This window comes from Mixophyes fleayi, chromosome 4 (genome assembly GCF_038048845.1).
Source record: "Mixophyes fleayi isolate aMixFle1 chromosome 4, aMixFle1.hap1, whole genome shotgun sequence".
Classification (NCBI taxonomy): Eukaryota; Metazoa; Chordata; class Amphibia; order Anura; family Limnodynastidae; genus Mixophyes; species Mixophyes fleayi.
In genome coordinates this window covers 314,036,064-314,062,962 of record NC_134405.1, presented here as the reverse complement: position 1 = coordinate 314,062,962, position 26,899 = coordinate 314,036,064, and the positions used below count along the sequence as shown (strand labels likewise).

Sequence of the window (26,899 nt, the reverse complement as noted above, 5' to 3'; positions counted from 1 at the left end):
TGCTGGTTATTGTTTTTTAGTATGGGGACAGTATTTATTTAACAGTAAAGACATGTTCTTATGATCGCCAGTAGCAGAACATACAGCACGTTGGCTCAGTGGTTAGCACTTCTGCCTCATAGCACTGGGCTCAGGTGTTCGTTTCCCGAACAGGACCTTATCTGTGTGAAGTTTGTATGTTCTCCCTCGTGTTTGCGTGGGTTTCCTCCGGGTGCTCAGATGTCCTCCTACACTCCAAAAACATACTAGTAGGTCTCTCTCTCTCTGTATGTTAGGGAATTTAGTAAAGATGGGCGGGTCCTGTTCCCCGAGAACCGAACCCACCCGAACTTTGGGTATCCGAGTACCGAGCTGAGCAGCTTGGTACTCTTCCGCCCGTTCCGAATCCAAATCGAGGCCGAACGTCATCGTGACGTCGTCGGATCTCGGGGCTCGGTTCTCGCGATACTTCAACATTATAAATACACGCCTCCACAGCAATCCATCGCCATTTGACAGAGGGAGAGAGCAGGGTGTAGCTACAGGCTGATTAGAGCAGGGACAGAGAATCCAATATTCTTCTTGCAATTGCTCTAACAAAAATCGCTAGAGAAGAGAGGAGGATAGAGGTTTATTATTTTTTGTTAATATTTGGCACTCCCCAGTGATTTTGGGGTGTCCCCCATAATTGTGCATAAATATTTCTGGCTGTCAAAAGTCATATCTGTCAGCAGTATCTACCAACTAATTTTTTGCACTCCTCAGTGCTTTTGGGGTGTCCCCCATAATTGTGCATAAATATTTCTGGCTGTCAAAAGTCATATCTGTCAGCAGTATCTACCAACTAATTGTTAGCACTCCCCAGTGCTTTTGGGGTGTCCTCCCTAATTGTGCATAAATATTTCTGGCTGTCAAAAGTCATATCTGTCAGCAGTATCTACCAACTAATTTTTAGCACTCCCCAGGGCTTTTGGGGTGTCCCCCATAATTGTGCATAAATATTTCTGGCTGTCAAATGTCATATCTGTCAGCAGCATCTTACCAAATAATTTTTACCACTACAAGTGCTTTGCACTCAGAATGGATTCAAAGCAGTCCACATATGATCAGAATGAGCAACCAGGTTCTGTCACCAGTCCTGATGTTAGTGTTCCCTGTACGTCATCTGGCCAAGGCGATGTCAAACAACAGAGTGTTTCCAAATCAGTGCAAAAAAACAAAAACCCCAAAAAAAATTACTGTGTTGAAGCGAAAAAAAAGTGTTACTGAGCAAAAGTTAAGTGGCGATAAAAAAAAAATTGCCAACATGCCATTCTACACACGCAGTGGCAAAGAGAGAATGAGGCCTTCACCTTTGGCTATTAGTGGCAGATCCAAAAATGTTACCGACCCTACAAGTGGTGCACAACTACTGTTACGCGTCAAAGCCGAGCTGCAAGATAACAGTAAGGCATTGGAGAATAATGTTTGCTCTGAATCAGAAATGACACCGATCCCTGTGGAGAGTCCATCCAACAGTGGTATGTCTAATTGTGAGCATTCTGTTAGTGTACCCATAAAGAAGGGCCTTTTCAGCAGTTCTGCTGATGTGTACCTGAACAGCCCGAGTGTAGCCGCTGATACACAAATTGAGGATGCCACTTTGGAAATAGAAGAGGATGAGGGGGAGATTTATGGAGGTGACGAGGGCGCTAATGAGGATGTTGATGATTATGATGCAGACAGATACCAAATTGCCTTTCTCAATTTCTATTTATATTCTAGATTATACAACGGCTGAATAGTTTTCTATTTTATTCCTAGTGGAGAGGGGATCTGATGCAGACAGACACCAAACTGCCTTTGTCCATTTCTTTGTATATTCAAATTTCTAGTTCTACAATCTATGCAGGCTGCTTTTTTTATATTCAACTACAAGTGGAGGGCGGGGGGGGGGGGCTTAGATAGCCACCAAAGTACCGTGGTCCATTTAATTCTACTTACTAGCTCCACAGTCTGTGCAGGCTGATTTTTTTATATTCAACTACAAGTGGAGGGTGGGGGGGGGGCTTAGATAGCCACCAAAGTACCGTGGTCCATTTAATTCTACTTTCTAGCTCCACAGTCTGTGCAGGCTGCTTTTTTAATATTCAACTACAAGTGTAGGGTCTAATATACACCCAAAGATGATAGCTACATTGCCAATAATCAAAGATGGAGGAGGTAGACAACCAGGTTTGACTGTATAATTTGCAGACAAGTGTTCGCATTAAGGACGGCCTACCAGGGATTCAACTGTTTTTTCATAATTTATTAGCTTTAGAATTACCTCACTTATCTAAGAAACTGGTGGAGCACTAAATTAGGTTATTTTAGACCCAAAAATAGCAAAACAAAAACCAAACAAAACCAAAACCAAAACACGCAAGGGCAGTTTTGCAAAACCAAAACCAAAACACGAAGGTAATCCAGATCCAAAACTGAATACAAAACCAAAACACGGGGGTCAGTGACCATCTCTAGAATTTAGACTGTAAGCTCCAATGGGGCAGGGACTGGTGTGAGCGAGTTCTCTGTACAGTGCTGTGGAATTAGTGGCGCTATATAAATAGCTTCTGATGATGATGATACCGCAGCATCGGGAACCACAAATTTTATGCCCCCTAAGATGTGGACTACTTTAAAGAGGCTGCATCTGCATGGGGTATTCTATGTGCAGAATTTCACTGCCATTTGCGGAATGAGGGGAACATTTCCTGGAAGCATTTTCCAAAATTCACTCTATCCACTTTGGGATGTGCATAGATTAATTTTACACCGGCTACTAATGGCAATTTGCTTTTTGCTCTAGAAAAAGTTTTCTTTTGTGCATGGTTGTAACAATGCCTCAAGCTTCCCCCACTGTAATTGCTGCAGTGAATATAACTATCTGCATACAGATCTAGGATTTGGCTCTGTCACAATCCCTCACCTTGAGGGAAAGAAGCACTCCCTCCGCCTCTTTCTGTTCTACCCCAGCCTGTCTGACAGGAGCTGTGCTCCTAGGACACACCTCTTCTGCCTGCAAGTCTGGTGCTTGTACCTGTCCAGCTTCCACTATAGAACATTCAATCTCGCTACTGTACCAGAAGTAACTCCATTCAGGAGAGACATGAAGCAGAGGACTTTTCTGCACCTTGGGGGAGTCAGACACCCCCAATCAGAGATGGCCAAGGTTTAATTCATTTTCAAACAGCCAGCTCTCCTAAGGTAAGTTTGCATATATATATCTATTTTTTTATTAGCAGAATGCACCTTTCTGTAAGATCCGAGGTGTCGAGACAAGAAAGAGTCAACTCATGGCATGAGGCAACAACAGACACAAAGGAATTAAAATACTAAGTCAAGAAGTAAGAAAGAGAATTGAGAAACAAAGAGATTAGAAAAAAAAGAAGCTGCAACAATGGGGCAGTGCTAGAAGGCAAAGCCAGAAAATAAATTGGTAATTATCAGTGCTAGTGGGATTCCTGCTTTGGTGGAGGATGCCTGCCCTTGATCTGCAAAAAGAACATTTAAAAGGAACTGGGGTAAAGAATTTAATGATTACAGTACATTGCATAGTATTGTTAAGGATTATGGATATACTTAGCTTAAAGCTAAATTAGCCCTGCAAACTTTAAGGAGTCTCATGGCATGGATTTTGGAAGGAGTGTACCTTGAAGTTTGGGAAAAAGTCTTCTGTGCAGATAGGCTGCGATAGAGGTGGCAAACCGTGTGCTTGCTCTGACAAAACGTGCACTGTCAGGTATAGATACTGTACAATATTTGCATGTGATTTAAAGGATCGGAGAGTGTATTTGACAGCTGCAACAGAGAACCATCTGGCCTCAACTTGCCAGGGACACCTATGGTTAAATCTTGGTTACAATTTTCCATGTCAATGGATTTTGAGTTATTACAAACCTTGGTAAATAATAATTAGAAATACAGTAACTGACCAAAACTGCTACAAGCATCTTGGATCCAGATAGTCACTGTATTATTACAACCTGGTGACATGACGTTTATCCTGAAGAATAGCTCTTGGAATTGATGAGGAAGGTAGGAATGTCTAGAGAATGCTCTTGGTCATTTGGATAATTGTTATGAGGAAGTTTGAGTGGTATGTGCGGTGAAAAGTCACTGCATACAATTAATACATTATGGCTGATCACTTTTTTTTTATAAGGGTGTCACATTAATATATTGAAAATGTGGATTAAATAGAGAAACTAAAACAAGAGGGGAAACAATGTTGCAAGAAAGGGAGTGAATTTAATAGAGAAGGTGTGTCTCAATTAGATGTTATTAGGAGATTCTCGCTCCATAATCGCTGTCCTGCACAATTTGGGAAGTTGAACATGTTGAAGAATAACACTTTTTGTTAACTCTTTCACCTGCCAATTTTGTGACTTTAAGAGAGTATATTGGAGTATATGTTTGCAAAAAGTACACAGTGTAACGACACTCCAGGAAATTGTCTCTTTATAATTTGCAAAGTATTGACAGACAACTCTTGAGCGGTAACTATATTGACTATGAAAAAATGCATGCTAGACAAAATTTGGTACATTGTATCTATCATTATGTATCTATCATCTATCATTATGATGACATATAATTTTGTTGTTGCATAGTTTATGTTTTATGTTAAAGTCCCCCATCTCCATTGAACCTTCCCAATATATAGTTTTATAGACAAGCAATGTCTTGATAGACTGATACACTGATTTTTATCATAAAAGGGAATATATAAGTTTGGATGATGGGATGTGATAGCTTCCAGAATTTTCAAGATCGGATACTTCTGAGATGAAAAAAATAGTCACATTTATTCACTTTATAAACTATGTTCCCATTAATGGATTCATTTACATACAAGACCATAAAGATTTTGGGACTACATTGGCTGTTAGAGTGAGTGGAGCCCGGAATGGAATTAGCAATATTCAATATCCAATGTGATGCCAAAATATCTGGGGTATATTAGTGACAGCTGGACTGTAGAAGACAGTTGTATATCTGATGCTACAGGACAAAGCTGGGCAGCTTGTTGGACCTATCTTAGGATCGCACTGTTCTCAGGTTCTACGGTACTGTTCATTATCTGTGTTGTTTGTGACCATGTGTCTTATGTTAATTGTAAACCAGAAGTTTGCCAAGTTGTATGCGTTTGTCTATTTAAATGTTATAGATACAAGCAAAAGTACAGCATGGCATCTCTTGGTAAACTACAATGTTGGTTGGTGTGATAGTTGCTGAGTATCTCTGATTTCTTGGAACACTGCTGGGGTTTAAGGATATGTCCCTGATCCTGTGTAGCCCTGGAAATGTCCCTGTTTTTAATACTAACCATCTGCACAGTATGAAACCACTTCTGGTGTGAAATCTGTACCGTTCTCGGTATCTGTTGAATATGATGTACATGAACAAGAGCACAGTACAAGTTCTTTTATGCTGTGCGATACAGAAAATATCAGTATTTGATATTGTTCTGTTTATATGACAATGTCACAGCACCGCTCCTTCTGTTCAGTGTGTTGCATACAGTTCTGTTTTGTTATTATTATGTATGCAAAAGTTAACGTAGTGAGCATTTTGTGTGCAATAGATGTGTGCTATAATCTTGTCCGGTGGCTGTGTCTTATGGAATATAGGTTTCTATGTCTATATATGGTGTTGCATCGTATTCTTACTTTTTCATATTCCTATTTTTACTATATATTATCAAAAGAGTATATGCAGCACTAAGACTGAGTACGCAGTACAGAAAATTTCTCCCGATGCGATATCATTAATGATTTTACCAATGAATGAAAGTCCTGATCAGCATGTCGATTTATGTGTACACACTATACACGTTTTACATGATTTACCTTCAGATCTGTGCTCTTCATCTGTCATAACCATCTGCTGAAAAGATTGTGACTCTGTAAACTCTATGGATATCTGTGGACACTGCTGGTCCTGAGTGCGTACACACTGCAGGATTTGCCCGACATCCAACTTTTATAGAGATTTTTAGTCCGTTTATAAAATCAAATCAAACGATACGATGTGCTTTATCGTGGGAGCGTACACACTAATGTGATATCAGACCTAACGATTGTTTATCATGTGATCAGGGGAAAAATCTCTATTGTTTACAGAGCCTAAGAAAAGTGGAATACAATTGTCAAGACATCCTAGAGTCTGGAAGAGCAACAAGCTTGTTCTTTAAATGGATGTTTGCAATCACTGGAGGGAAAAATACAGTCCATCGATTGTATGGGATATATGTATATATGGTTCTAATACTGATTTCCTGCAAATATATCTGCTCATTCTTCATCTCTCCATCTCTTCATCTGAAATCAGCGCTGCGCCATTGACGGTCCGGTTGCGTGCCAGCAATCAACACGTGTTTCAGTAAACATTAGTGATTTCATTGGGATGTCATTATTTGACTCAATTTCTAAGGTTCTCTTCCCATCCCCCTCCAACACAATAGGGTGTTGACAATAAGTAGAGGGGGTGTGAATGTAGTCAATGGACAACCACTGTATACTCAAGGAGTAAAAGAGGGAAAAGAAGAAAAAAACCTTGAGCTGTGAAGCAGATGGGGGGAGGGTTTAGCTGGGAAACGCAATGTATAGAACTCAAGGCCAGGCTGCATGTGCTGCTGGGATCCTGGACTCCTACCCCTAACTTGTGTCAATACCGCACTACAGATAATCCCCTCATTATGAATTGTTTTGTGTCTCTTAGTTCAGTCCTCAAGCCCACACTTATCTGATGGGGGGATAACGCTCAGAGTGCACCCTGTCCAGAACAAGCCATTGCCCTCCTCCTAGTCAATAAATAAACATGACAAAGGATATGGAAAATGGATCCCTTTTGTTATTCCACTCCGGATGCTTGGCGCTCACAGAGTTTTAAACACTTGTGTATTCTTCCACCAGTCCTAATAGTGAGTAGTGTCATGTTGCAGTTCCCTTTTATGCAATGTGGTTTATCTGGGTTCATGCTTCACATAAATGGTAGTGGATATAAAGAACAGGCTCCCAGGAGAAGTGGTCCAGGCTTAGACAGCAAAGAAATAGTAAACCGTTTTAAATGCACCTGTCTACACATCGTGACAGCCATGTTGGAAGTCCAAACCCGTTATTGCCTCATGGTGAATGGATGGGCTGCATTCTCATGGATATTAGTACTGCTCTCCGCTATATGTAGGTGCTTTTTAGATGTAGGCAAGGTTTTGCTGATTGCACAAGCAGGCTTTGTAGGATGGCAGATCCTAAAGGATATATATGGGTTGCAAACACATGGCGTGATATATAGAAAGTTCCCAGTATTTGAATATCTCTAATTAGGTTCCCAGGCTAGAGCCCAGACCAAAGACACTTTATTTCGGTGTGTATATAGTGAATTATATATATATTATCATTAGGAACGCCTCTGTTATTCTTTGGCCCTATCAGTAACATAGGCACTAAGTTACAATTTTAATGTAAGTGACAACTCTATTTCTAACTGCCCTCAGTCTTTCAGGTAATGAGGTGCTTATGTAAAACCACCAATAATGCATTTTAGGTTTTGCCAGGTCCATCTTGAGTTTTTTTAGTGCAGATCTATAACTTGTTGTGTATTCCAGCCAGCATCAGCAGACGATCTCTGCATTTAAAAGCAGGATCCAGGGGACATTTCAGCAGGGTTTTTTTTTTTAATGCGGGGAGGACTGCGTACTATATGATGCAGGCTTGGCCAACCAATTACATTGTGTGATTGAACATATTAAATCAATTGCAGTCTCGGAACACCTCCCACCTTTAAATGTTTCCTGGGCCAATTACTGTCAAATATAGCATTTAGCTGTCAATGCTGGTTGATGTATACGAACCTCTGTAATATACTTACCCCCCTATAATTTGTGTTACTTCTAAATGTTAGATGTTTAATGGTTTAATAGAGGTGTGTATATATGTATGTATGTTTGTGTTTATATATATATATATATATATATATATACATACACACACACACAGTGTTGGAAGTGGGGAATTTACACTGTAATCTCCAATGGGGCAGGGACTGATGTGAGAGAGTTCTCTGTACAGCGCTGCGGAATTAGTGGCGTTATATAAATAAATAAATGATGATGATAATGATATACGGTGCTATGCCATACCACCAGTTCTCCTACTGCCTTCATTGTAAAAGTATCAGATTCCATTTACTTATATTCCCATTACATTTCATACCACCATTTCTAAATTTCCACTTTGACCACTGTATGTGTGTGTATATATACAAACTTACTACGACCTCTCTCATTTTCATTCAGGGAGTGACTAGTAAATAATAATATGAGTAATATAAGTCATACTTGTCGACTTCTTGAAGTCGGTGTCCGGAAGCTGCCGGGGGGAGGTGGGCGTGCTGGGGGGGGGGGGGGTGGGGCTCAGCAAATAGCGTCATTTTGGCCGCGGTTTCCGTAGAATTGGAGCATTCTGGATCTAATTCTGCCCATTTCACTAGGAAGTGGGCAGATGCGGGAAGCTGCCATATTCTCCCGGGAGTCCGGGAGACTTACCCAGACTCCGGAAGTCTCCCGAACATTCCGGGAGAGTTGGCCAGTATGATATAAGTACATTCGGCCACATGCAATTACAACATTTCAATTTGTGGGGTGAGAGGATAAATGGGTGTAGAAGCCTATGTAGGTGGCCTTACTTGCTCTTCAGGAGAGCACACAGGATTTTTCAAACTTCATTTTTCCACATCCTCTTAGTGGAGATCAGACCACATCCTATACTCCTTACAGGTGGTCCTACAGTATGTCCCTTCATGAATGAAGCTACGCTGAGCAGTATTGTAGGAGAAAAACTGAAAGGGTTGGACCTAAAGTCAACATGGCTGAGAATTATCTGACTGACATGGATCGGATAGTTTTCAGGCATCTAGTGAATGCGGTCTGCCTGTGTGACCGCTGACCGCTCTAACGGACCCCAATGTTACAGCTGCGTCTCATCCAATTTAGAAACCCACGTGTGACACAAGCATTGAAAATGGTCCAAACACTCAGTGCTCAAGTGTATGTCCAGCTGAAATGGTCAGAATATCAGCAATTAATATTATTATTACCATTTATTTATATAGCGCCACAAATTCCGCAGCGCTGTCCAGAGAACTCACTCACATCAGTCCCTGCCCCATTGGGGCTTACAGTCTAAATTCCCTAACATACACACACAGACACACAGACACACACACACACACACAAACACACACACACACACACACACAGACAGACACACAGACTAGGGTCAATTTGTTAGCAGCCAATTAACCTAACAGTATGTTTTTGGAGTGTGGGAGGAAACCAAAGCACCCGGAGGAAACCCACGCAAACACGGGGAGAACATACTAACTCCTCACAGATGAAGCTGATATTCTGTTAATTACAGCACATTAGTTAAAAAAAAATAAAGTGAAGTTAAGCAAATGAAGTAATATGAGGTTAAGGGTTATCGGCTGATACATTAAGTTCCTGCAAGAGTAAAAATTCACCTTGCACCTCTGTGTCTGAATAGGGCGTTTTCTCTCCAACGTTACAGTAAGTGCTTGATAATCTACAATATATGTGCCGGGAATAAGGATATACATAAGACACATGGTATGAGGTAATTTGACTCACCGTCTTTTTTTTTTTGTTAATCCCCTTTTGGTATTTTTTTAACTCAAAATGTCATTCTGCTCGCCCTAAAGGACTGTCTATGTGCCGGAGTCAGTTCATCCCAACCCTTCTACCCTCCGCCGTAATTACACCACCCACGTTAGGAAAACATTATCAAAGGGTAGGAGATCAAAGGCGAGGAGGGGAACACCAAATCCTCTAGTAGGAGATAAGGTGAGGCTGGCCACAACCAATTCTACAAACTCAGGTTTAACTGCGCCTGTTTAATGACCTCTGCTTAATCATGAAGAAATATTGCAGTACAAGAGTGAATGAGTCAATCAATATCCGCACTGAGCTGGCATATTGATGTTGTTCCTGGAGAACACTGACTTGTAGTTTGTAAAATGTATACTGACAATATGACAATATACCTGATCTGCAAAAAAAAAAACTAAAACACTTTTCTACTGGGGATACGTGACTGGATTAACAAGGGAAATGATCCAGGCCTCTCTTAGAAAATAGGCCCCACATATTCAACTTTTATACATTTGTAAGAGAGAAGAGGCAATAATAGATTAGTCTGTGAGATACACGCTACAGCCTATGGCCATATCAGTTCTTGGGGTGGGAAATATATAAATCCTTTCTTGTACATCAATCCGTTATTGGTAAGACATTACAGCATACTTGCCTACTCTCCCGGAATTCCCGGGAGGCTGCCGAATTTCGGGGAGTCCTCACGGACTCCAGGAAGAGTAGGCAAAATTTCTGCATTTGCCGAAATTCACGGCAGTGAATGGAGGGGCGGGGCTTAGTCGTGTCATTAAGCTCTGCCCCCTCCATTCAATGCCGTGACTTTCGGCTTTTTATGGTGGGGGCGGGGCTATGTCACCATGCCCTCCTCCTACCCTATGTCACATGACTTCTCCCCCGGGGGAGAAATTTTAAAAGTTGACATGTATGCATTACAGTTCAGGGAGGCCAATAGAAAATAAATTGGCCGTACAAACCTAGTTTTACATAGAGGTGGATTTGACACCATCATCACCGGTTTAGGCTTAGATACTCAGATTAGCTATATGTTGGCATATCCCCTTCCATGTCAAAGTTGATGACAGCTAGACAGGTAGTAGGTGGCTAAGTTGCAATACTCTGTCCTGATGATAACATTCTAATGTTCTGATTGGCTGCAAGTTCTAGCCCCTCCCTCTTCAAAATTTATTGCACACAGACATGCATGAGATGAAAAAGTCCACAGATACCAATGACCCCCCCAGGCCAAGTTCATAATGGGGATCACCTCCTCCATGTCAATATCATTGCTTATTTGTGTTTTTGATGGTGGAACCACAACTCTCAGAAGTCTTAAGCCGTTTTGGAACTTCTCATCTCTCCGTCTTAATAATAATGTTGTGTATGGCTCTGTGCTGAAAAATAGACCGTTCAATGTAGAGCAGCTGCACATTAAGTTTATGCCAGGATATTACGGAAGTATTCTGTTCTTTTATAGAGGTTTCCCTACATTTTTTGACAATCATTCGACCACTAGGTGGCATCGTTCCATTTGATCTTAGCACCGCATAAGCAACACGTCAGCTCTCATTTATAATAATAAATGTAAATATGCAGAAAAGTTAGGATGGACATTTAATGTGGGATACATGACGGCAGATATCCACCTGCCTGGCACATCCTCCAGGGTACTGCATATGCTGACATTAGACGTAGACTCGCGTGCTTAGCATAAAGCAAGTCATTTTCTGACTGCCCCTCCTGGAGCAACAAGACTTTGAGACATGGTAACTTTCTGGATCCGTGTCTATGCCTGGCAAACAGCACAGGTCTGAGCGTGTCAATGATTACCTGCCAAGATCTAATTCAATAAGAACCACAACATAATGTGCAGCTCGGTATTTATTAAATCATGCTATGTAAACTCACCAGCTGCACATCCATAGAGCACTTTCATTGTGCAGCAGAACATGCTTTATCACACCAAAAGCAGCACAAGTAGATGCTGTAGGCATACATGCCCACTTTTAAGATTTCTCCCCCGGGAGATCCGGTGGAGAAGTCATGTGACATGGGGCAGGAGGAAAGATTTTTTTTGCAAATTTTCCTCCATTACATTCCAAATGAAACCTTAATGGAAGATTTGCCTGGTGTAGGGATCAGTGATCTTTCATTCACACAGTCAGAAATCAATATTCCCTCTGAGTTTTCACACAGCACACCCTTACCATCACCTGCACACCACTACACAATGCTGCGGTTATCCAGCCTTATCAGTGCTAAGTGATCACAGTCCTGAATGACCTGGAGCCCACGTTTCTCTCTCTCTAGGGGTGCCTTCACTTCTTGGGGTCATATAGAGCCTATGAGCAGGTTCAGCGGGCCAGTGACCCTGGATACAGCACTGTATTGTGGTAGCACTTGGAATATCTGTGTACCAGGTAAATGACTGAGCTAGGGATGTCTGCACATATATACAGGTAAAGCATACTTGCCTACTTTTGGCAAGTCCTATCCGGGAGAGGGGCGTGTCTAGAGGGCGGGAGGGGGCGGGGCACGGTGAATTGCGTCATTTTAGCCCTGCAATTGTGGGATGCGGGAGACTTGCCAGCTCTCCCGGGAGTCCGTGAGACTGACCCGAATTTCGGGAGTCTCCCGGACATTTCAGGAGAGTTGGCAAGTATGAGGTAAGGGTATCTCTATGTAATATGTGACTGGTAGTAGAAGCACTGTGCATTTTATAACTGGTAATATACGACTGAGAGAGGGTGTACAGAGGGCTGAACACCCTCTGCAAGGGTTAAAATTTTAGATGCTGCTTTTAATATAGCCAAACATTATGCAAAACTGACTAATAAAACAAACTGTTGGGTGTGTACATTGTCCCCTATATCCCACATTAGATCCTACAACCAGGGGGGATAAAGACTTAGATCTGTATATTAATTTAGTAGAATAAACCGGGAAATCGAGAAGTGAAAGAGTCTGATTAAACTGTAGAGAGTGAAGAGGTGAAAACAAATCCTGTATATAACTGACAAACGATGGCTGCTTTGCATGATGTCTGCAACTAAGACTAAGAACCGGCAACACATTGTGTATCTATTAAATGAAAGGGAGTTTTATGTGAGGATGATTGGCTCAGTGGTTAGCACTTCTGCCTCACAACACTGGGCTCATGAGTTCAATTCCCGACCATGGTCTTATCTGTGTGGAGTTTGTGCTGTCCAGAGAACTCACTCACATCAGTCCCTGCCCCATTGGAGCTTACAATCTAAATCCCCTACACACACACAGACCTAGAGAGACTAAGGGCAACTAACCTACCAGTATGTTTTTTGGATAAATACACCAATGGTAACATTTCTCCAGAAAAAACTTAAACTTTTTAAAAGTGAGAAAGAACAAAACTACTTGCTTGGTATTTTCCAAACATTGGATTACTCTTGTTTCCTTCAGCAAATAGTTACAGTAAAAAATCTTACTTACTTAGAGTATGTCTCTTTAAATGTTGTTTGATCCAGTGGCGGAACTACCAATGGTGCGGCTGGTGCCGTGCACCGGGGCCCATGGACATAAAGGGGCCCCCTCCTCCCCGTCTCCCTGCTCTGGAGCCCACAGCTCACTAGTTCCACCTCTGGTTTGATCAACCATAAATTGATGCACTGTGTTGAAACATATTTGCAGAAACAAAACATACCGGAGATCCTAACTCATTCCTAAATCTGTACAAGGAATAAAGTCCTATTCCAGATGGATATCATGATAACATAGTTTTGAAGGATAAAGATGACGCTTCATCCAGTTCAACTAGCAGTAAGTATGTATGTCATCTGTCTGTCCTAGATAGATGAGGAATGATGTGTGTGTCATACCAAGAGCACATGAAGATTGATGGTGAGTGTTCTACTCGTTGCTAAACATTCCCACCCCCTGTCTATAATAGAGGTTTCTGACAGATCACCTTGCCCATGAAATGCAGGACAGGTAAGGGAATGTATGAAACTCAACATCTTATAGAACAAAAGTACATTAAGGGAGAATATGAAAATTAGATTTCAGAACGGAATTCTCTGCAATGTACAAGTGAAGGATACAACAATCTCATTTATAAAGCAGCATGAGGCAACTAGCTACATTTGCCATGTTTTTGCTACACATGGTTCCAAAATATACACACTGCAAAAACACACAACGGAGGTCATTCACAAAATATCAATTCAAAACCTCCCGCCACGATTTTTACAACTGAGCCTGTATTTCTAGGCGCATGGCTTTATGGAGCAAGATGGTGTTTGCTGAGGAGAAGAGGTTTAACAGCCAGAAGGGAGAAGTTGCGTAGAGTGATACAGAGCCGTAACTTAATATTTTAGCGCCTGGGGCGAGAAAGAAAAATGCCGCCCCCTATTCCTCATTTTTAACCAAATGAACCTAAAATATTCATAAACTGCGCCCGCCTTCAGCGTTGCACCCTGGGCAGTCGCCCCTATAGCAGAGCCCTAGTTACGGCCCTGGAGTGATACAAGGGGAACAGAGTTTATTGTTAAAGGTGGTTCCTTGCTGTGCAAAGGGAAACACAGCCATTTTTACTCTGCTTGAATTGTTCACTAGCTCAGAGCTGGACGTCTTCAGGTCATCACCTATGAGACCCTTTTTTTCTACTCCCTGTTGCACTCTGACGTATCCAGGGGCAAACGCAGGAATTGCAAAGGGGGGTTTCCACACCACACCGCCAGTGGGCGTGACCAGCATGCATGGGGGCGTGGCTATAATTTTAGAGCGTACTTGGCTGCTCTCCAACTCTCCCTATCCCCATAATATACATGGGCAATGCTGCGTGCACTACTGTTAGGTGCATGCAGCTCTCTCTTTCCGAGCAGAGCCATGTTAAGCGGGGGCAATGTTCAGCCACCTCAATTATACAGGCTTGGAGGGGGGTTTCCAGGCACTAGGGAACGTTGGCGTACTACTAGCTCCCATGAGTACAGGGTAAGCGTGCATCTTTGTGCAAACCATCCAGATACTCCAGGCAAATCCAAAGTGTTTTGCCATTGTTTGAGCTGGGTACTTTAAAATGACACCTCAGTAGGCTCCTAAACTTGTTTATAATTTTTAAATACATTTCACTTACAGTTTCCCTCGTATTGATTGAAACTATCCGTTCACCTCTCTATCGCTTACACCCTTTTGCTACAGGACCATTATCAGTGTTACTCATTCCAACACGTGCCATCACTGAACCGGCTTATTCTGTCAAGAACATCAAAGTAAACTTTTTTTCCATAAGTTCTCTTCCCAGCCCCCTCTGCTTCTCCTGTCCTGTAATAAGGATTTGGCTTTGCCTCCTACTCCTCAGTGACCCCAGGCAGAATGACTGCAATAAAAAACCTGTGTAATCAGAGCATTCTCCCCCAGCATGTCTTTCTAAAAGCAGGAGGCGTGTGCTCACAGGTCTTAAAGGAAGAGCTGGTAGAGGCTTGTGGTCTGAGTGACACCATCATAATGCTGTGCAGAGGAGCATAGAGACAGGGTCAAGCTGGCCTCATGTTCTAGGATACATTATCTTCTGCAGAGGGAAAATGTTGTAAATCTTTAGTTTTCGATAGAGCACTCACTGGGTGTAAGGTGTTGTAAATGCGGATATCAGGACTACAGTTCACACCTGTCTGGAAACACAATAGTATTGCATTTGTTCCCAAGGCACTGGGAGATCAAGTACTCTAACTGGTTGTCAGTTACTAACACTTTTTTTTCTTTTTGCTGAAGTGCACTGGTAGCCTGCACACAGTGGGGGCAGCCATTTTGATAACAGAACCAATGTTGGTGAGAAGGCAGCCAATCGATTTAATAGGATATAGCGACATCATTCAGGAATATGTAGCACCGTTTATTAATCTGTGTAAACAAACACACCCGTTACAACCTTTAATTGCAGATTACACTGATTTTGCAATTAAGCACAAGGTAACCTGGCTTTTTGTTAGAAGCTAGCGTTTTGTTTACCTCACACACATAAAGGTTTTTCTAATACCTTGATAGCATATGTGCACTGCAATAAAGAATTGTGTAGTTACAGCACTCACACATGCAACAGTTTGTTCACAACACAAGCAGAGCTAATGCTCCCATTAGGCCAATCTAGGTGGTTGCCTAGGGCGTTAATAAAGGAACTTAGAATACCAGATGAATGACATGAAGCAAAAAAACATAGGAGGTTGTCTGCAAAATATCCGCTCTGCAATGCAAAACCAACTTTAGACCAAGTTTTCACTTATCCAGTGTTTTTAATGCTTCCATATCGCCCTCACTGCATCTTACTTCATACTTGCCAACTCTCCCTGAATGTTAGGGAGACTCCCTGAAATAGGGGTGATCTCCCTCACTCTCTGAAGAGTCTGGCATTCTCCCTGATGCTGAGCCAGTACAAGACGTGATTGGCTTCACCATCTGTGGCATGATGACACAGTTCAGAAATTGTGTCCTATGTCCATGTATTGATGCCTATGGAGGCAGCCATTTTCATGGAGACCAAGATTTAATCAAAGACTGACAGGTAAGACAACATGACTTCAGTAATGGAGACAGAAATGTAAAAGACACTTCAGTCTCTAGAAATTCATTAGCTGCTTTTCTTTAACGCATATTTGCCTACTAGGGGGTGGGTCCAAATGATGCAATGTGACAAGCCCTGCCCCCGCACACCCACCTCTCCCGGGATCTCCCTGAAGCCAATGAGGAAAAGTTGGCAAATATGTCTTACTTGTGAAGTTTTAGCCCCTGATTTTCTATGTTTTCCAGCTTCAGTGCACATGCACGAAACGCCATGTTGGCTCAAGCACCCTGTACTGGCCTGGTGAGGGTTAGACTTACTGCTGCTAGCCAGTATCGCCAGGCTCCCTGCCTGCAACCTATTAAATTGTGTGGCCTGAAGATTTTTCTAAAATCTTCAATTTAGCAGGGTGATAAATAGACCCCATAGTATTTATTTACCTAGCACTAACTCATTTGAGTCGATACTGGTTGTGAAGTACGTGTTGCCATGTGCAGCTCCTGGTCACTGGAGTGTGCTGCTGTTTTTGGGAAAGAACACTGACCCTTACAAAATCCTATCAACGTCAATCATTATGACATTGCTGGTAGAAGCTGACTGAATAAGACAAAAGTTGGGTGGGGGGCAGGGGCTAATTTGCATAGCTGGAAAGTAGGCAAATGACCACACAGAAGTATGGATTTTGTATGTTCTCTCTGTGTTAGCGAGGGTTTACTCCGGGTGCTCCGGTTTCCTCCCACACTCCAAAAACATATTAGTAGGTTAATTGGCTGCTATTAAATTGACCCTAGTCTCTCTCGCTCTGTGTGTGTGTGTTAGGGAATTTAGATTGTAGGCTCTGTACAGCGCTGCTGATTTAGTGGCGCTATATAAATAGCTGACGCTGATGTTGAAAACATCTAAGACAAATGTTTTTAAAATAGTATAAATTTTTGTCAATTCTCAAAAGCGACAGATACTCTGAATGAATTAGGTGGATCTGAAGGCTCATTCATGCATTTATACCGCATCATTATCATCATCATTTATTTATATAGCGCCTCTAATTCCGCAGCGCTGTACAGAGAACTCGCTCACATCAGTCCCTGCCCCAATGGAGCTTACAGTCTAAATTCCCTAATATACACAGACAGACTAGGAGCTCCCAACATAATGCCAGGCAAAATCAGGAGACAATAAGCCCAGCCCCTGATCCATGGAAACCATGTCCCCCCATTCACTCTAATCCATACTTGCCAACTCTCCCGGAAAGTCCGTGAGACTCCCGAAATTCGGGTCAGGGGCGAGCTGGCATTTCTCCCGCATCCCGATCTAATCACGCCATTTTGGAGGGCGGGAGGGGCCGGGGCGAGGCCAATCGCGTCACAAGTTTCCGGGAGTTGGTAAGTATGCTCTAATCTCTCAGAATATGCCAAATTTTTTGGTTAAACACGCCTATTTTCCTGCAACCTCACTGGAAGGGATGAACGTATGCACTGGGAAAATATGTAAAACCCATGAAGACTAATGTTCCTTTTTTTTAGGTGTTAGATAGGGGTGAAGGAGCCGGAAAGTGGGGGCATTACTGTGGCATAACATGACTCATTATTATTATTATTATCTTGATATTAGCAGAATAAAATGAGAAATATTTTATATACACACGCAACAATTATCTAAGGGGGGATTTAATTAGCTGCAAAGTGTCTCACGGACATTCCGGCGGAGATTTCATAGAGGTGCAAGGAAAAATGAGCGGAGATTTCTACCGTAATTGCTCGCGCCTCATTCCAGGCAGTTGAATTCCCCCCTATATGTATATTTTGCAGTAAAACACTGCAGTATATTGCAAAGTAAACCATATGCAATGTTGTTTGCCTTTCTAAAACACACAGAGAAATGGAAAAAAATCAATAGACAGTATGACTTCCCACTTACACAACGTGTCAGCAAGATAGATTTATTAGCAATTTAGGGACAGATCGTTAGGAAGAGGGAGTTTCATTGAAGAATTGCACCTGGCAATCCGGAGGGAAGAAAACACTTCCATCTCAGTTTGCAATGTTTGTTTAATAATGTGAAGTATGTTTAATATATTTACAAACTTATTGCCAGATGTGACTATGAGTGTACATTCATATATAACCAGATGACTAATGTTCTAACTTTTCCCACAATTTCCTTTGGAACTTCTCACAAAAACCTTTTGTACCTGTAATATTTAAATTTTGTATTTAAATTATATTGTGTAGCCTGAATTTTTGCCAGTCTGTTCTTTATATATACTCCATAAACTGCCTCCATCTGATTAATTGATTTTTCTGGCCTCCTGGGGCTAGATTTACTAAACGGCGGGTTTGAAAAAGTGGAGATGTTGCCTATAGCAACCATTCATATTCTAGCTGTCATTTTGTAGAATGTACTAAATAAATGACAGTTAGAATCTGATTGGTTGCTATAGGCAACATCTCCACTTTTTCCAAACCAGCCGTTTAGTAAATCTAGCCCCTGTTGTGCATTTCAGCCATTTATTTATATCATCAAAGTTGAATTGGCTTCATGGAATAACACACTCACATCCAGAGGTATTATTCTACAAACTGTCCTATCTAAGCTGTAGTGTGTGACAGTGAACTGGGAAGAAGCAGTGAAGTAATGTCTTTATTTTTCCCTATAAATGAAAGAATGCAGCTTTGGTTCATAAAACAAGAATGATCGCTTTTTCGCAGCACTTATCTGTGTCATCAGCTCTTATACCGATAGATGCCTCTCGGAAATATGTTGGACAGTTTTTAAAAAAGAATTGTGCCAGCTGGGACTGTCCTTTTTAGGATGTTTAAGATTATTGATGTTATTTACCGTGCAGTCTGGATAGAGGTAAAGCCTAAACTCCATCTTAATGTCTGTGGCTATGTACTTTCTATGATGGTCTTTCAGTGCTTACTGAGCATGTGTCTATCATCTAAGCTTTGTGCCGAGCCGTTTGTGGACACCAGTGGTCTGAACATTTTTCTCCTCCATTTCTCCCCCTATGTCTTAGGTGACAAGGAGTAGTTTGTATTGCAGAGGTCACAGTGTGAGAGGTGAGGCATGGCAGAGGTTGGGTGCTACATGTCCCAGCCTGTTGAATGCCTAATCGCGTCAAACTTGTTCATGTCACAAAACCCTGCTTTGTGACACTGCTGTCTCCATCACGGACCAGCATAGGGTAACATTTTCAAAACTGTTCAACGGAATTCTCATCTCAGCAGAATTTTGCCTTACGCAGTGTTCTGTGCGGAATTCCCATTATTCATTTTGTTCCGCCTGGAAATCAAATCCCAACACAGAGCAAAGTTGACTTCGGATTGACTAGCGTTAGCCCAGCTCTATATAAACCTCGATTTGTGCATTATTCCAGGGTCACTCACCTCTAATCACACCCCCTCAAAGCTTGTCTTTAATTACATGCAGCGGCTTATTTCCGAATGGGCAAACCAAGAACTAGCCTAAGGGCTCTTTAGAGTAGGGGCTACAGCCTTTGGTCACAACGAGTTTCAACACATTTTCTGTGAAAACAATTGTTTTTGACCTTTGTCAATTTACAAAATTGATACCTGTCATTCTGTATTCCACAAAACTGGGAGTGACGGCATGTAAAAGCTTTTATATATTGTGGTGCCTGAAGACATCTCTAGTCATAGGCAAACTACTGGGATATGGACTCAGAAGTCCATTCAGTATACTACAATATGGAACATTTCCTATTGCTGCTAATCGCAGTGACAGAAAAATCTGCTATTGTGTAAGGTCCCTAAAGGAGATGTGCCTCACAGGGCGACTACCTCCTAATACCTCCGAATTTACCACGATCCGCGTGGATGACTGGATCCCACCTCGGTCCCGGTTTGGGTTTTCTCCGGACGCCCGCAAGTAACGCCTAAGAGGGAAACACACAGTTAAACCGAGTCTACCAAGTAAGGGCTGTCCGAGACTACGGCAAGGGACGAAGACACGGTCAGTCCAAGCTCCTTGCCGCCTCCTCACTTTGTTCTTGCCAAGACGCGGGGGACTTCAGGCACTGAAGGCCAAGACTAATCCGAGGACTAATCCCGCCTCAAGTGCCTCACACACCTGCCGGTGAGGGCCTAACCGAAAGGAGGAATCGAGCGTGATACTCACCGGGACACTCCCACTTCCGATCCGGTTCTCCTGCACCTTCCCGACTCCTGCGGATGACAAGACACACAGCCTCCCTCTACGCTCTCCGTGAACTAAGATGGCACCCACAAACTGGACTAACTACAAACGGCGACCCGACCCTAACAACGTTCTAATGGTCGGCAACGCAACTACGTCAAACACTAGGACTAACTAAATGTGGTGCACTAACGGAACTACTAGTTACACGCTACGGGGAACACCAGCCGGTGTTCACAGCCTAAACCGGAGGGCGGTTCCTAACCCCCTCACCCAGGTCTTACCAAGAAGCTGCCTTCTTGCTATGGAGTCACACACAGGCCCTAAGTACGGGTTCTTTAAGCCCGGCTGAGGCTCAGTAAAACAGCACACTAACCCGCGGGCCGACTGCCGCACGGAACAGCCGATCGAACTGAACCGCCCGACTGCCTGTACTCGGGTATCTCACACGTGTCCCTTCGTCCGGAACCACAGGTCCACCTGCACGGAACCGGCCTTGAGGACCCTTGATCAGAACCACGGCCGCCCCTGGAACTGCCTCAAGGTGTGCTGCACTGCCACCAAATCACTCAGCCACCCCCCTTGGGTACCAGTGTGACCCCGGGGACCTAAGGGACAGGGACACTACGTGTGTTCTCCCCTGACTATGTGTATGCTGTTACTTACACTTGTCCCCACACAGCACGGGTTAGCACAGGAAAACCACAGGAAACAAGAGCCTACCTTTAATGGGGGCCTGACGTCTTGCCCCTGGACACAGCTAGAAAGCACACCAAAATACTGTAATGTAAACTACACTCGCCACACAGACAGAATAAATACAGTCTACAGTACTTTGCCGCTACTTACCCGAACACACCGCTGCTAGCCAACCAGCAGGTTGCTACAGCACCACGGGAGCCTACGCTCGACCGTACCTCCTAACCACGTGTGCTCACCTCACACAGGACCGCGCCTACTCTCACGAGGCTCCCACGCCTCTACCTCACACCACCAGGGCCTTAGGCCCTACACACCATGGGTCTCTGCCCAGCTACACACAGAGCCTTCTGCTCTGACTAATGGGCCTCAGCCCCCTCTCTAACCCAGGGCTCTGAGCCCACTCACTAGGGCCTTATGCCCTACTACCTAGGGGGTCCTAGCCCCTGCCTGAGGCCTGTGGCCTTCCTAACTAGCTGAGGGCCTTGTGCCCTTAATAGCAGATGGGCTACCAGCCCCTAACCAGGCCCTCTGGCCTTCCTATGGCCTCTAGGCCCCTAACTACCTAAGGGCCTTGTGCCCTTGTACCTCTGGGGCTCTGACTCCCCCTTTCTAACTAACAGGGGCTTGTCCCCTTTATATCAGTATACTAATGGCCTACTGGCCCACTACTTCGTTGGGGCCTAGTGCCCAGGTCCCTGGGCCTTGTGCCCCTACTATAGAGTGCCAACGGGCCTTGTGCCCGACTTTATTATATGTACTGCGGGCGTGGGCCCGGGAGAGGAGTTGCCTGGCAAGGCCTTACCTGGGGCTGTCTTCGGGGAGCTTCTCCTGGACTCCTTCCCCGCCTGCCGCTGCTTCTCTGCTCTGCCGCCGGCTTCTGCTTTTGATCCCGCCGGTCTTCAGGCAGCAGAGGCGCTCTTAGCCCTAACAAGGGCTCTCTGCCGCCACTGCTGGTCTCCGCTGTCTTCGGTTCTTGATCCCGCCGGTCTTCAGGCAGCAGAGGCGCTCTTAGCCCTAACAAGGGCTCTCTGCCGCCACTGCTGGTCTCCGCTGGCTTGTCTTCTGGTCTTGATCCCGCAGCTCTCCGCGACACGTCCTCTTCTGACTCTCTCCGCCGTCGAACTGAACATGGCGGCGCGCGCGCCGACTTAAATAGTCGGCGCCGCGCTAGCGTCATCACGTAGCGTCGACGCAACGCCACGTGATGACATGGCGGGCCCGGATTGGTCCGTCGCCATGCTTCTTTTTGAAATGGCCGGGAGGTGAGCCCTGATTGGCTCACCGTCCCGGCTGAACGGAGTGGACCGCCGCCCGAGGGATGACGACGGCCCCGGACAGGTAAGTCCTCTACATTTCCCCCGTTTTTAATGTCGGCAGTCCCTGCCGACAAAACCCTGGTCCACACGAAATCCGGGTCAGTATAACGTCCTCCAGGCTGGCCCAAGTTTGGCCGCTGCGATCTTCTGGGTTGAAGCGGCGGTGTCGGAAGGTCCAGGTCCACTGGAGTAGCATCTGGAGTAACAACGTCGTCGGCGGTCATTGGTGCCCACCAATCCACCCCCGTCGGGGCGGGTATAGGATCTGGCTCACTTCTCTCCTGGACGTCGGAAGGCAAATCCAGAAAACCACAGGGACGTAACATATTCCGATGTAGCACCCGCGGTCTTCCAGTCCCTTCCGCAGGAACCACCTCATACAAAGGAAGGTCAGGAGCCATGCGCCGTTGCACTACATGTGGCAACACTTCCCACCGATCGCTGAGTTTATTTCCCAACCTCTTAACTCTTACCAGTACCCGCTGACCCACTACGAAGGGGGAAGCCGTGCTGTTGGTTGGCCCGTGATGGACTTTGGACCGTAGCTGCCCCCTCACCACGTCCCCGGCAATCTTCAGCTTCCTCTTCTGCTCGGTCACCCAGCCGCTGGGAGTCCATCTGTCCGCTTCTTCGGGGACGGACAAGTCCAAATCACGCCACTCCCTTCCAGGCCGCCCAAACAAAAGGAAGTATGGGGTATAACCGGTGGTACTATGTACCCGGTTATTGTATACCCACACCAAGTCCTGCACGTACTCCGGCCAGCGGTTCTTTTGCCCAGCCTCCAGAGCCCTGAGCATTTGCAGCAAGGTCCGATTGAACCTTTCACAGGCGCCATTACCTTGAGGGTGATAAGGAGTGGTCCGGGACTTCTGTACCCCATAAGTGTCACACAGACCCTCCATGAGGCGTCCCTGAAAACAGGCTCCCTGATCCGAGTGAATTCGCTCCGGGCACCCATACCTCCGAATGAAGTGCTCCACAATGGCGCGCGTAGCTGCTTCCGCCGTCTGATTTCGTGTGGGCACAACGACGGTGAACTTTGTAAAGTGGTCGGTCATGACCAACGCGTAGCTATGACCACTACTTGACTCCCCAACCAGGACGTAATCAATCATAAGCAGCTCCAAGGGTCGCCCCGTCTGAATGGTTTGCACGGGCGCATGCTGCTCTCCAGCCTTACTTACCCCACATCGTGGACAGGCTCGGCAGACCTCTTCCGCCAACGCCTTGGCGCCAGGTACGCAGTACTGTCTGCGTAGCCATTGATGGGTCTTGGCCGCCCCGAGATGAGCGCCTTTTTCATGGGCTTCCAGTACCAAGTCCCGCGCCATGGACTCAGGCACCACCACCTGCCATACAGGACGGAGCTCTTGCTCCAGGTAGGCTCGGCGAACTAGCACCCCTTCCCTCACTGCCAGTTGATCCCATCTGTGCAATAGCCGTCGTCCGGCTATGGACAGTCGACGCCGTTCTTCACTAGAGGGCCAATGTCCCTGTTGCTTCCATCGGCGGACACACCGCAATGGAGCATCCTGAGCCTGCCGTTCGGCCCAATCTACGGTCGTCTTGGGCACACTCAGAGCACAAACAGGAGATGTCAACTGGGTCAGATCCGGGATCTCCTCCCCTTCTCTGTCCTCATCACTAGGCCCCTCCGGCCCTTGCAGGGGATAACGGGACAACGCATCCGCATTTCCATTAGCCTTTCCGGGTCGATACCGGATCTTATATCCGAACTTGGCCAACCGAGCCATCCAGCGCTGTTCCAGCGCCCCTAACTTGGCCGTGCCCAAGTAGGCCAAGGGATTGTGATCGGTCACTATGTCGAACTCAGCGCCGGTCAAGTATTCCGTGAACTTTTCGGTTACTGCCCAAACCACTGCTAACAACTCCAGCTTAAAGGCACTGTAATTATCGGGGTTTCTTTCCGAATCCCGCAGGCTCCGGCTTCCGTAGGCAATGACCCGTTCTTTGCCGTCTTGGACTTGTGCTAGCACGGCCCCCAGGCCCTTGAGACTTCCATCAGTATACAGAACGAAGGGCTTTTCGAAGTCAGCGTACGCCAGCACTGGAGCCGTCGTCAGGTCTTCTTTGAGCGTCATGAAAGCCTTTTCCTGAGCGTCTCCCCAGGCTATGGCTTGATTCTTAGCCGTAGTGGCAACGCCCCTCAATAATTCGTGTAGCGGGCCAGCCACCTTCGCGAAGTCCTTGATGAATCTCCGATAGTAGCCCACTAACCCCAGAAATGCTCTCAGTTCCGTCACCGTTCGAGGGATCTTCCAGTCCAACACCGCAGAAACCTTATCCGGAGTGGGGCTCACCCCATCCCGGGACACAATATGTCCCAGGTATTCCAACCGAGATTTCAGAAGATGACACTTTCGCGGCTTCAACTTCAGGCCGAACTTCTCCAAGCGCTGTAGGACGACGTCGAGACGATCCAGATGTTCCTTGACCGTGGGAGCGAAGATGATGATATCATCCAAATAGATCAGGAGAGCGTCGAAGTTCAGGTTTCCCAGACATCTCTCCATTAACCGTTGGAAGGTGGCGGGAGCATTAGTGAGCCCAAACGGCATCCTACAGAACTCAAACAGACCCATTGGTGTGATGAAGGCCGTCTTCGGCCGGTCCTCTGCCGCCACTGGTACTTGCCAGTATCCGCTGGCAAGATCCAGAGTGGAGAAATATCTCGCCTTTCCTAGCGCAGCTAGCGACTCCTCAATCCTGGGCAATGGATACGCGTCGCGGACAGTACAACTATTCAACCGCCGATAGTCCACACAGAACCTGATAGCGCCATCTTTTTTCCGTACTAAGACGATAGGAGCTGCCCACGGGCTCTTACTTTCGGTAATCACGTGGCTATCCAACATCTGCCTAATCATCAGCTTGACCTCTTGGTACAACTTGGGCGGGATTGGCCGATATCTCTCCCTAATGGGCAGACTGTCTCCGGTACGGATATTATGTTCCAGTTCCTCCGTGTACCCAAAATCCTCTTCACTTCGGGAGAACACTTTCTGTCTGGCCCACAATATCTGCTGTAAACGGGTAACATCTCGAGGCTCGATCCCTTCCAAGGAAACATCCATTTGTTCCAAAATGGTGTTGCCGTTCCACTCGCGGGACAGGCTATCGTCACCCTCCACCTGGACCGCCAGGCCCCCTTGTTGTCCTGACGCGGGTTTGAGACGTATCTGCCGGTCATCTCCAATCTGTTCTGCTTCTACGGCGATAACTCGAGCGACAGTCGTACCAGGCCCCATCGTCTGAGTATGGTCCTGCACATTACATAACCGCATGGGTACCCTTCCTCGATGTACCCTGGCCAACGCACGGGCTACAAGAGGTCCTTCCGCCGTTCGTTCCGGACTGACCGGTTCCACCAACACCACTCTTCCCTCTAATCTCCGGTTTGTCCTCACTTCCATATATTGCAGCACCTCCTGACCAGGGGGTACTTCGACCGTCTGTCGATAGTTGGTCCGTAGGTAGCCAAGGAGCTCCAGTCCCGACTCAGTCGGTTCTTCATCACACCGTCGTACCATTCTCTGGAAAACCTGCTGCACGGGCCGGGGTACGTCCAACTCTCTCCAGTATCGAGCCCCTTTGGCGTGGAATAAGGCCTGATCCAAATTTTGTAGGGCGTTCATCCCCAGGATCACCGGGCCATGACGAAGCTCTTTTCCACCAACCACCAGAATGCCCTTCTTTCCCAAGGTCTGTCCGCATACTTCAATTTCCAACCAGACTACTCCCACGACAGGGATGGGCAAATTGTTGGCGGCGGTCAGCTTAATCCACGTTTGGGCCCGGCTCTTCTGCAGGTGAGCGTAGTTTTCCAGGAAACACCGCTCCGACATAGTGGTCACCTGAGACCCCGTATCCAGCAGACACTGTTGTGGTTTACCCCCTAACGTGGCTACTACGGTAGGGCACTCCCCCACCAAATCAGCAGAGTTGGTGAAGTTGGGGTTTGCCCCCATCTCCCCCGCGGGTGGCCCTTTCACCGCGAGGGACTCTAGTTTAACGGTGCCTGGTTTGGAGGTTCGGGACAGTTTCGGGCATAATGTCCCACGCGTTGGCATCTCCAGCAGCGAACGCCCGGTCTTGGGCCCTGCTGGGACCTGGGGGCGCTTCGCCGTTCCTCCATAGGTCCCCCTTCACTTCGGCGATCCCTCGGCCGACGGACTTCCTGCCGCAGTTGGGCGACTTCTTCCTTTATGGCTAAGAGAGCTTCCTTTAGATCTTTCACACAACTCTCCAACGGTTGGGCCTCTGCTTCGGACGGGCTACTGGTGAGCAGGACTTGCTGGGGCGCTACCGCATAAGGCCCGTAGTGATCATCTCTGTCCCGGGACACAGCCTCCGCTTGTATTTCCTGGAACGCCAGGTGAGGTTGGTCCCGCACCTTGTCCAGTAGAATGTGCCGGAGTGGCACGTTCCAGAGCCCCAGGGCAAATTGGTCTCGCAGTAGCACATCCGAGTCTCCCATGGCGGCCGACCCCCGTGGGTCTC

At 45.8% G+C, this 26,899-nt stretch overlaps 1 protein-coding gene across 1 annotated transcript in view; it reads left to right on the top strand.

The window, feature by feature from the left end:
* Window positions 1-3,053: 3,053 nt before the first annotated feature.
* Window positions 3,054-26,899, top strand: part of FAT2 (FAT atypical cadherin 2) — a 107,994-nt gene continuing 84,148 nt past the window's right edge. Inside the window, exon 1 of the mRNA XM_075210095.1 lies at window positions 3,054-3,207. The gene's annotated coding sequence lies outside the window, so the exon portion shown is untranslated. The remainder of the gene's footprint in view (window positions 3,208-26,899) is intronic.